Here is a 10,000-nt window from a genome sequence, read left to right on the forward strand (position 1 = left end):
CACGACCAGTGAGCCGCGGTGAATTAAAAAAGGTGCAATCGGGAGGTAGAAGCTCTGTGAAGGCAGCAGACTCACCCGCATTTATCCAGGTTTCCGTCACAAAGAGTATATCCAGAGTTTGTGAGGAGAAGAAGTCCTGGAGAATGAAAGTCTTGTTCTTTATGGATCTTGCGTTTACCAGCGCACATCTAGTCAGAGCCGGGACATCAGCCGCGTGAGCTGCCCGGTTCAGTGGCTTGAGGTTGCCGTGATTGACTCCTCCAGGACGGCGGAGATGAGACAGGCGAAGACGCGGAGCATGGAGCTCCTCATACGGGCAGGCAACAGGTACCAACCAGGTGCCGACCGGAACGAGGGCTCGCCGGGAGACATAGCGGCGTAGACATGCCTCATATTCCGGCAAGGAGAGACGGGGAAACTGTGCCAGCCTGGGAGAGAGGGCCAGCCAGGCTTTGAGTCTGACTAGGCGCCCACTGCGCTTCCCCCTGCGTCTGCGCCTCCGGGGAAGTGGAAGCCCAGCACGGAACAGGTGTGATGGGACAACAGCCAGGTGAGGCGGAAGAAAGTTTTTTGGCTCGCCTAGGCCATATTCCGCCAGAAAATCCACAGTGGCATTGACTTTTAATAAGTCATGGCGATTGTAAGTCAGCAGAGAGTGTGTGGATCTCGTTACAAACACAAGAAACAGTACAAACAACACAAAAGTCGGGAGCGTCAGAAAGCGGGCCAGACACACCGGCGCCATCTTCCAACGTGTGTACAAACTCCTAACATTAAATAAGTGTTTTGATGTTCTCCAGTCAAGTTTCCACATCCCAGCACTAAGACAGTTCTAGTTCAAGTCCGTAATGACATCTGCTCCAATACGGATAGTGGAAACATTTCAATCGTGGTCTCACAGTGCTGCATTTGACATGGTTGACCATAATACCTTGATAGACTGGTTGAAGAACTAGGTGGGACTTCTGGCTGGTTGAAGTCCTATGAGTTTTGCTACTTGGTGGAGAAAACTACAACTTACATAAGTCACGGGGGCTCGTCCGGGAATTGAACCCAGGACCTCTCGCACCCTAAGCGAGAATCATACTACTAGACCAACGAGCCACAAAACTCATAACTAGCAACACATAAAATGTTTTTCTAAATTAAAAAACCAAAGACCCATGTCACATCATCACCAACGTTTAGAAACTCAAGTAGGGCTGTTGACATGTGAGTGTGACTTTCAGACTGTGTTAGATTGGGACCATCTCCATGGAAACAACATCAATTCGATGACTGACTGCATGGCAGAGTACAATATTTTCTGCGACAAGGTTGAGAAAATCAGACAGTCAGTCAGTGTTTCAATGGTAGACACAGGATATATTCCACCTCTGTGTCCAATGAGAGAAACCTGGACACAATTCTCTCTAATTATCCATAGTAACCTGGCATACATCATATTCCACCACTTGCTTCCTTGATACTCTGGCAACAGGGTTTTTTAAGAGTGTTGCACATTGTATGGCCTCAGAGCTTTCAGACGTTTTGAATAAGTCTCAGCTTTCAGGTATTGTTCCTCTGTGCCAGTCTAGAGAGTCACTTATGAACAGCTAAAGGCCCGTATAAAACATCCGCTTTCTTAGTAAAATCATAGAAAAAGCTGTTTTTCAACGTGTGTACAAACTCCTAACATTAAATAAGTGTTTTGATGTTCTCCAGTCAAGTTTCCACATCCCAGCACTAACACAGTTCTAGTTCAAGTCCGTAATGACATCTGCTCCAATACGGATAGTGGCAACATTTCAATCGTGGTGTCACAGTGCTGCATTTGACATGGTTGACCATAATACCTTGATAGACCGGTTGAAGAACTTGGTGGGACTTTCTGGCCTGGTTGAAGTCCTATGAGTTTTGCTACTTGGTGGAGAAAACTACAACTTACATAAGTCACTGGGAATCGTCCGGGAATTGAACCCCGGACCTCTCGCACCCTAAGCGAGAATCATACTACTAGACCAACGAGCCACAAAACTCATAACTTGCAACACATAATATGTTTTTCTAAATTAAAAAACCAAAAACCCAAGTCACATCATCATCAACATTTAGAAACTCAAGTAGGGCTGTTGACATGTGAGTGTGACTGTGAGACTGTGTTAGATTGGGACCATCTCCATGGAAACAACATCAATTCGATGACTGACTGCATTGCAGAGTACACTAATTTCTGCGACAAAGTTGAGAAAATCAGACAGTCAGTCAGTGTTTCAATGGTAGACACAGGATATATTCCACCTTTTTGTCCAATGAGAGAAACCTGGACACAATTCTCTCTAATTACTCATAGGAACCTGGCTGACATCATACACCACCTGAATTCCACCACTTGCTGCCTTGATTCTCTGGCAACAGGGTTTTTTAAGAGTGTTGCACATTGTATGGCCTCAGAGCTTTCAGACGTTTTGAATAAGTCTCAGCGTTCAGGTATTGTTCCTCTGTGCCAGTCTAGAGAGTCACTTATGAACAGCTAAAGGCCCGTATAAAACATCCGCTTTCTTAGTAACATCATAGAAAAAGCTGTTTTTCAACGTGTGTACAAACTCTTAACATTAAATAAGCGTTTTGATGTTCTCCAGTCAAGTTTCCACATCCCAGCACTAAGACGGTTCTAGTTCAATTCCGTAATGACATCTGCTCCAATACGGATAGTGGCGACATTTCAATCGTGGTGTCACAGTGCTGCATTTGACATGGTTGACCATAATGCCTTGATAGACCGGTTGAAGAACTCGTGGGACTTTCTGGCCTGGTTGAAGTCTTATGAGTTTTGCTACTTGGTGGAGAAAACTACAACTTACATAAGTCACTGGGGCTCGTCCGGGAATTGAACCCGGGACCTCTCGCACCCAAAGCGAGAATCATACTACTAGACCAACGAGCCTCAAAACTCATAACTGGCAACACATAAAAGGTTTTTCTAATTTAAAAAACCAAAAACCCATGTCACATCATCATCAACATTTAGAAACTCAAGTAGGGCTGTTGACATGTGAGTGTGACTGTGAGACTGTGTTAGATTGGGACCATCTCCATGGAAACAACATCAATTCGATGACTGACTGCATTGCAGAGTACACTAATTTCTGTGACAAAGTTGAGAAAATCAGACAGTCAGTCAGTGTTTCAATGGTAGACACAGGATATATTTCGCCTCTGTGTCCAATGAGAGAAACCTGGACACAATTCTCTCTAATTACTCATAGGAACCTGGCTGACATCATACACCACCTGAATTCCACCACTTGCTGCCTTGATACTCTGGCAACAGGGTTTTTTAAGAGTGTTGCACATTGTATGGCCTCAGAGCTTTCAGACGTTTTGAATAAGTCTCAGCTTTCAGGTATTGTTCCTCTGTGCCAGTCTAGAGAGTCACTTATGAACAGCTAAAGGCCCGTATAAAACATCCGCTTTCTTAGTAAAATCATAGAAAAAGCTGTTTTTCAACGTGTGTACAAACTCCTAACATTATATATGTGTTTTGATGTTCTCCAGTCAAGTTTCCACATCCCAGCACTAAGACAGTTCTAGTTCAAGTCCGTAATGACATCTGCTCCAATACGGATAGTGGCAACATTTCAATCGTGGTGTCACAGTGCTGCATTTGACATGGTTGACCATAATACCTTGATAGACAGGTTGAAGAACTAGGTGGGACTTTCTGGCCTGGTTGAAGTCCTATGAGTTTTGCTACTTGGTGGAGAAAACTACAACTTACATAAGTCACTGGGGCTCGTCCGGGAATTGAACCCGGGACCTCTCGCACCCAAAGCTAGAATCATACTACTAGACCAACGAGCCGCAAAACTCATAACTAGCAACAGATACAATGTTTTTCTAATTTAAAAAACCAAAAACCCATGTCACATCATCACCATCAACATTTAGAAACTGAAGTAAGGATGTTGACATGTGAGTGTGACTTTCAGACTGTGTTAGATTGGGACCATCTCCATGGGAACAACATCAATTCGATCACTGACTGCATTGCAGAGTACACTACTTTCTGTGACAAAGTTGAGAAAATCAGACAGTCAGTCAGTGTTTCAATGGTAGACACAGGATATATTCCACCTCTGTGTCCAATGAGAGAAACCTGGACACAATTTTCTCTAATTACTCATAGGAACTTGGCTGACATCATACACCACCTGAATTCCACCACTTGCTGCCTTGATACTCTGGCAACAGGGTTTTTTAAGAGTGTTGCACATTGTATGGCCTCAGAGCTTTCCGACGTTTTGAATAAGTCTCAGCTTTCAGGTATTGTTCCTCTGTGCCAGTCTAGAGAGTCACTTATGAACAGCTATAGGCCCGTATAAAACATCCGCTTTCTTAGTAAAATCATAGAAAAAGCTGTTTTTCAAGGTGTGTACAAACTCCTAACATTATATAAGTGTTTTGATGTTCTCCAGTCAAGTTTCCACATCCCAGCACTAAGACAGTTCTAGTTCAAGTCCGTAATGACATCTGCTCCAATACGGATAGTGGCAACATTTCAATCGTGGTGTCACAGTGCTGCATTTGACATGGTTGACCATAATACCTTGATAGACAGGTTGAAGAACTTGGTGGGACTTTCTGGCCTGGTTGAAGTCCTATGAGTTTTGCTACTTGGTGGAGAAAACTACAACTTACATAAGTCACTGGGGCTCGTCCGGGAATTGAACCCGGGACCTCTCGCACCCAAAGCGAGAATCATACTACTAGACCAACGAGCCACAAAACTCATAACTAGCAACAGATACAATGTTTTTCTAATTTAAAAAACCAAAAACCCATGTCACATCATCACCATCAACATTTAGAAACTGAAGTAGGGCTGTTGACGTGTGAGTGTGACTGTGTTAGATTGGGACCATCTCAATGGAAACAACATCAATTCGATGACTGACTGCATTGCAGAGTACACTACTTTCTGTGACAAAGTTGAGAAAATCAGACAGTCAGTCAGTGTTTCAATGGTAGACACAGGATATATTTCGCCTCTGTGTCCAATGAGAGAAACCTGGACACAATTCTCTCTAATTACTCATAGGAACCTGGCTGACATCATACATCACCTGAATTCCACCACTTGCTGCCTTGATACTCTGGCAACAGGGCTTTTTAAGAGTGTTGCACATTGTATGGCCTCAGAGCTTTCAGACGTTTTGAATAAGTCTCAGCGTTCAGGTATTGTTCCTCTGTGCCAGTCTAGAAAGTCACTTATGAACAGCTATAGTTCCGTATAAAACCTCGCCTTTCTTAGTTAAATCATGGAAGAAGCTATTTTTCAACGTGTGTACAAACTCCTAACATTAAATAAGTGTTTCGATGTTCTCCAGTCAAGTTTCCACATCCCAGCACTAAGACAGTTCTAGTTCAAGTCCGTAATGACATCTGCTCCAATACGGATAGTGGCAACATTTCAATCGTGGTCTCACAGTGCTGCATTTACATGGTTGACCATAATGCCTTGATAGACAGGTTGAAGAACTAGGTGGGACTTTCTGGCCTGGTTGAAGTCCTATGAGTTTTGCTACTTGGTGGAGAAAACTACAACTTACATAAGTCACTGGGGCTTGTCCGGGAACTGAACCCGGACCTCTTGCACCCAAAGCAAGAATCATACTACTAGACCAACGAGACTCAGAACTCATAACTGGCAACGCATAAAATGTTTTTCTAAATTAAAAAACCAAAAACCCATGTCACATCATCATCAACATTTAGAAACTCAAGTAGGGCTGTTGACATGTGAGTTTGACTGTGAGACTGTGTTAGATTGGGACCGTCTCCATGGAAACAACATCAATTCGATGACTGACTGCATTGCAGAGTACACTAATTTCTGCGACAATGTTGAGAAAATCAGACAGTCAGTCAGTGTTTCAATGGTAGACAGAGGATATATTCCACCTTTTTGTCCAATGAGATAAACCTGGACACAATTATCTCTAATTACTCATAGGAACCTGGCTGACATCATACATCACCTGAATTCCACCACTTGCTTCCTTGATACTCTGGCAACAGGGTTTTTTAAGAGTGTTGCACATTGTATGGCCTCAGAGCTTTCAGACGTTTTGAATAAGTCTCAGCGTTCAGGTATTGTTCCTCTGTGCCAGTCTAGAGAGTCACTTATGAACAGCTATAGGCCCGTATAAAACCTCCCCTTTCTTAGTAAAATCATAGAAAAGGCTGTTTTTCTAGGTGTGTACAAACTCCTAACATTAAATAAGTGTTTTGATGTTCTCCAGTCAAGTTTTCACATCCCAGCACTAAGACAGTTCTAGTTCAAGTCCGTAATGACATCTGCTCCAATACGGATAGTGGCAACATTTCAATCGTGGTGTCACAGTGCTGCATTTGACATGGTTGACCATAATACGTTGATAGACCGGTTGAAGAACTCGGTGGGACTTTCTGGCTGGTTGAAGAACACGGTGGAACTTTCTGGCCTGGTTGAAGTCCTATGAGTTTTGCTACTTGGTGGAGAAAACTACAACTTACATAAGTCACTGGGGCTCGTCCGGGAATTGAACCCGGGACCTCTCGCACCCTAAGCGAGAATCATACTACTAGACCAACGAGCCACAAAACTCATAACTAGCAACACATAAAATGTTTTTCTAAATTAAAAAACCAAAGACCCATGTCACATCATCAACATTTAGAAACTCAAGTAGGGCTGTTGACATGTGAGTGTGACTTTCAGACTGTGTTAGATTGGGACCATCTCCATGGAAACAACATCAATTCGATGACTGACTGCATTGCAGAATACACTAATTTCTGTGACAAAGTTGAGAAAATCAGTCAGTCAGTGTTTCAATGGTAGACACAGGATATATTTCGCCTCTGTGTCCAATGAGAGAAACCTGGCCACAATTCTCTCTGATTACTCATAGGAACCTGGCTGACATCCTAACATTAAATAAATGTTTTGATGTTCTCCAGTCAAGTTTCCACATCCCAGCAGTAAGACAGTTCTAGTTCAAGTCCGTAATGACATCTGCTCCAATACAGATAGTGGCAACATTTCAATCGTGGTGTCACAGTGCTGCATTTGACATGGTTGACCATAATACGTTGATAGACCGGTTGAAGAACTCGGTGGGACTTTCTGGCTGGTTGAAGAACACGGTGGAACTTTCTGGCCTGGTTGAAGTCCTATGAGTTTTGCTACTTGGTGGAGAAAACTACAACTTACATAAGTCACTGGGGCTCGTCCGGGAATTGAACCCGGGACCTCTCGCACCCTAAGCGAGAATCATACTACTAGACCAACGAGCCACAAAACTCATAACTAGCAACACATAAAATGTTTTTCTAAATTAAAAAACCAAAGACCCATGTCACATCATCAACATTTAGAAACTCAAGTAGGGCTGTTGACATGTGAGTGTGACTTTCAGACTGTGTTAGATTGGGACCATCTCCATGGAAACAACATCAATTCGATGACTGACTGCATTGCAGAATACACTAATTTCTGTGACAAAGTTGAGAAAATCAGTCAGTCAGTGTTTCAATGGTAGACACAGGATATATTTCGCCTCTGTGTCCAATGAGAGAAACCTGGCCACAATTCTCTCTGATTACTCATAGGAACCTGGCTGACATCCTAACATTAAATAAATGTTTTGATGTTCTCCAGTCAAGTTTCCACATCCCAGCAGTAAGACAGTTCTAGTTCAAGTCCGTAATGACATCTGCTCCAATACAGATAGTGGCAACATTTCAATCGTGGTCTCACAGTGCTGCATTTGACATGGTTGACCATAATACCTTGATAGACAGGTTGAAGAACTAGGTAGGACTTTCTGGCCTGGTTGAATTCCTATGAGTTTTTGCTACTTGGTGGAGAAAACTACAACTTACATAAGTCACTGGGGCTCGTCCGGGAATTGAACACGGGACCTCTCACACCCTAAGCGAGAATCATACTACTAGACCAACGAGCCACAAAACCCATAACTAGCAACACATACAATGTTTTTCTAAATTAAAAAACCAAAGACCCATGTCACATCATCATCAACATTTAGAAACTCAAGTAGGGCTGTTGACATGTGAGTGTGACTGTGAGACTGTGTTAGATTGGGACCATCTCAATGGAAACAACATCAATTCGATGACTGACTGCATTGCAGAGTACACTAATTTCTGCGACAAAGTTGAGAAAATCAGACAGTCAGTCAGTGTTTCAATGGTAGACACAGGATATATTCCACCTCTGTGTCCAATGAGAGAAACCTGGATACAATTCTCTCTAATTACTCATAGGAACCTGGCTGACATCATACACCACCTGAATTCCACCACTTGCTGCCTTGATACTCTGGCAACAGGGCTTTTTAAGAGTGTTGCACATTGTATGGCCTCAGAGCTTTCAGACGTTTTGAATAAGTCTCAGCTTTCAGGTTTTGTTCCTCTGTGCCAGTCTAAAGAGTCACTTATGAACAGCTAAAGGCCCGTACAAAACATCCGCTTTCTTAGTAAAATCATAGAAAAAGCTGTTTTTCAAGGTGTGTACAAACTCCTAACATTAAATAAGTGTTTTGATGTTCTCCAGTCAAGTTTCCACATCCCAGCACTAAGACAGTTCTAGTTCAAGTCCGTAATGACATCTGCTCTAATACGGATAGTGGCAACATTTCAATCGTGGTGTCACAGTGCTGCATTTGACATGGTTGACCATAATACCTTGATAGACCGGTTGAAGAACTAGGTGGGACTTTCTGGCCTGGTTGAAGTCTTATGAGTTTTGCTACTTGGTGGAGAAAACTACAACTTACATAAGTCACTGGGGCTCGTCCGGGAATTGAACCCGGGACCTCTCGCACCCAAAGCGAGAATTATGCTACTAGACCAACGAGCCACGAACCTCATAAATAGCAACACATACAACGTTTTTCTAACTTAAAAAAACAAAGACCCATGTCAGATCATCATCAACATTTAGAAACTCAAGTAGGGCTGTTGACATGTGAGTGTGACTGTGAGACTGTGTTAGATTGGGACCATCTCCATGGAAACAACATCAATTCGATGACTGACGGCATTACAGAGTACAATATTTTCTGCGACAAAGTTGAGAAAATCAGACAGTCAGTCAGTGTTTCAATGGTAGACACAGGATATATTTTGCCTCTGTGTCCAATGAGAGAAACCTGGACACAATTCTCTCTAATTACTCATAGGAACCTGGCTGACACCATACACCACCTGAATTCCACCACTTGTTGCCTTGATACTCTGGCAAGAGGGTTTTTTAAGAGTGTTGCACATTGTATGGCCTCAGAGCTTTCAGACGTTTTGAATAAGTCTCAGCGTTCAGGTATTGTTCCTCTGTGCCAGTCTAGAGAGTCACTTATGAACAGCTATAGGCCCGTATAAAACCTCCGCTTTCTTAGTAAAATCATAGAAAAAACTGTTTTTCAAGGTGTGTACAAACTCCTAACATTAAATAAGTGTTTTGATGTTCTCCAGTCAAGTTTCCACATCCCAGCACTAAGACAGTTCTAGTTCCAGTCCATAATGACATCTGCTCCAATACGGATATTGGGGACATTTCAATCGTGGTGTCACAGTGCTGCATTTGACATGGTTGACCATAATACCTTGATAGACCGGTTGAAGAACTCGGTGGGACTTTCTGGCCTGGTTGAAGTCCTATGAGTTTTGCTACTTGGCGGAGAAAACTACAACTTACATAAGTCACTGGGGCTCGTCCGGGAATTGAACCCTGGACCTCTCGCACCCTAAGCGAGAATCATAGTACTAGACCAACGAGCCACAAAACTCATAACTAGCAACACATAAAATGTTTTTGGAAACAACATCAATTCGATGACTGACTGCATTGCAGAGTACACTAATTCACAGAAGTGTTGATGGCCGTTTGATGACTCTCGATGGCTGCATCACACATCGTGTAAACTGTAAATTTGAAACAATGCAGTGTCCCCGC

The 10,000-nt window shown here is 42.9% G+C and overlaps 7 non-coding genes across 7 annotated transcripts; all 7 read right to left on the reverse strand.

The window, feature by feature from the left end:
* Window positions 1-1,032: 1,032 nt before the first annotated feature.
* On the reverse strand, window positions 1,033-1,104 carry trnap-agg (transfer RNA proline (anticodon AGG)). Its single transcript has one exon. It is a non-coding gene; the product is annotated as a tRNA-Pro (tRNA).
* A 1,750-nt stretch (window positions 1,105-2,854) lies between these two features.
* Window positions 2,855-2,926, reverse strand: trnap-ugg (transfer RNA proline (anticodon UGG)). The gene has a single exon. It is a non-coding gene; the product is annotated as a tRNA-Pro (tRNA).
* Window positions 2,927-3,771: 845 nt separating this feature from the next.
* On the reverse strand, window positions 3,772-3,843 carry trnap-ugg (transfer RNA proline (anticodon UGG)). The gene has a single exon. It is a non-coding gene; the product is annotated as a tRNA-Pro (tRNA).
* Window positions 3,844-4,691: 848 nt separating this feature from the next.
* Window positions 4,692-4,763, reverse strand: trnap-ugg (transfer RNA proline (anticodon UGG)). Its single transcript has one exon. It is a non-coding gene; the product is annotated as a tRNA-Pro (tRNA).
* A 1,785-nt stretch (window positions 4,764-6,548) lies between these two features.
* Window positions 6,549-6,620, reverse strand: trnap-agg (transfer RNA proline (anticodon AGG)). The gene has a single exon. It is a non-coding gene; the product is annotated as a tRNA-Pro (tRNA).
* A 628-nt stretch (window positions 6,621-7,248) lies between these two features.
* Window positions 7,249-7,320, reverse strand: trnap-agg (transfer RNA proline (anticodon AGG)). The gene has a single exon. It is a non-coding gene; the product is annotated as a tRNA-Pro (tRNA).
* A 1,516-nt stretch (window positions 7,321-8,836) lies between these two features.
* Window positions 8,837-8,908, reverse strand: trnap-ugg (transfer RNA proline (anticodon UGG)). Its single transcript has one exon. It is a non-coding gene; the product is annotated as a tRNA-Pro (tRNA).
* Window positions 8,909-10,000: the final 1,092 nt, after the last annotated feature.

This window comes from Cololabis saira, unplaced genomic scaffold (genome assembly GCF_033807715.1).
Source record: "Cololabis saira isolate AMF1-May2022 unplaced genomic scaffold, fColSai1.1 scf407, whole genome shotgun sequence".
NCBI classification, from domain to species: Eukaryota; Metazoa; Chordata; class Actinopteri; order Beloniformes; family Belonidae; genus Cololabis; species Cololabis saira.